At 33.2% G+C, this 1,244-nt stretch overlaps 1 non-coding gene across 1 annotated transcript; it reads right to left on the bottom strand.

Moving 5' to 3' along the window:
- Nucleotides 1-872: 872 nt before the first annotated feature.
- TRNAG-UCC (transfer RNA glycine (anticodon UCC)) lies at nt 873-948 on the bottom strand. The gene has a single exon. It is a non-coding gene; the product is annotated as a tRNA-Gly (tRNA).
- Between the last annotated feature and the right edge of the window lie 296 nt (nt 949-1,244).

Raw genomic sequence — 1,244 nt, 5'->3', positions numbered from 1 at the left:
AAGTCTAGTTTATTTGCTGTTACTGTAGATATCTCAGCTCTGTTTTGGTTACTACTTGCATGATGTATTTTTTCTATACTTTCACTTCCAAACTACTTATGTCTTTGACTTTAAGATGAGTCTCTTGTAAACAACATATAGTTAGGTCATGCTTTATTATCTATTTGCCAATCACTGCCTATTGACTGGATAATTTAATCCATTTACATTTAAAGCAAATGCAGGGCTTTCTTCTGCTATTCTGCTATTTAGTCTTTGCAAATCTTATACTTTTATGACTCTCAATTCTTCCCTTAATGCCTATATCATTTATTTGATTTTGGTATTGTACTATATTGAGTTCCTTCCCATTTTCTGGATATGTTTTTCATATATTTTCCTTATGGTTACCATGAGATTAAATTTTAGCATCCTAAATATATAACCATCATTTTTATATTTGATACATACTTGACTTCAATAGCATACACATATACTATTCTCATACCTCTCCAGCCCCTACTTATTTTTGTGCTTGTTATGACTTTTATCTTTGTACATTTTTATGTCCAAAACTTATCATTACTTTTTATGATTATTTGCATGTAAGAATAAGAAGATTTGCATATCAAAAGACACAATACAATAATACTGGCATTTATAATTACCTAAATGATTACCTTTACAGAAGGTCTTTTTTTCTTTATGCTGCTTTGAATAACTGTCTAGTGTCCTTTCCTTTCAGTTGAAAGAACTCTATTTAGGATTGCTTGTAAGGCAGGTCTAGTGGTAATGAACTCCCTCAGTTTTTATTTATCTGGGAATGTCTCAGTTTCTCCCTCGTGTTTGAAAGAAAGTCTTGCCAGATTTAAAATTCTTTTCTTTTTTTTTTTAGGAGAAACCAGGGCTTGAACCTGGGACCTCATGCATGGAAAGCAGGTGCTCAAACCACTGAGCTACATCCATTCCTCAGTATTAAAATTCTTGGCTGACAATTGTTTTCTCTCACCACTGTTAAGTATTTCAACTCACTGCCTCTTTGTTTTGATGGTTTCTGATGAGAAATCTGCACTTAATCTAAATGGGACTACCTTGTACATATCATGTTGCTTTTCTTTTGCAGCTTTCAGAAGCCTCTCCTTGTCCTTAGCATTCAACAGTTCGACCACCAAATGTCTGGGCATATTTCTCTTCACCTTTATCTTAGTTGGTGTTCTATGGACTTCTTAAATATGCATATTCATAAATGTTGCCAAGATGTGGAA

The sequence above is a fragment of the Dasypus novemcinctus genome, chromosome 2 (genome assembly GCF_030445035.2).
Source record: "Dasypus novemcinctus isolate mDasNov1 chromosome 2, mDasNov1.1.hap2, whole genome shotgun sequence".
NCBI classification, from domain to species: Eukaryota; Metazoa; Chordata; class Mammalia; order Cingulata; family Dasypodidae; genus Dasypus; species Dasypus novemcinctus.
The sequence above is the reverse complement of the archived record's forward strand: the minus strand, read 5'-3'. Positions and strand labels throughout refer to the sequence as shown.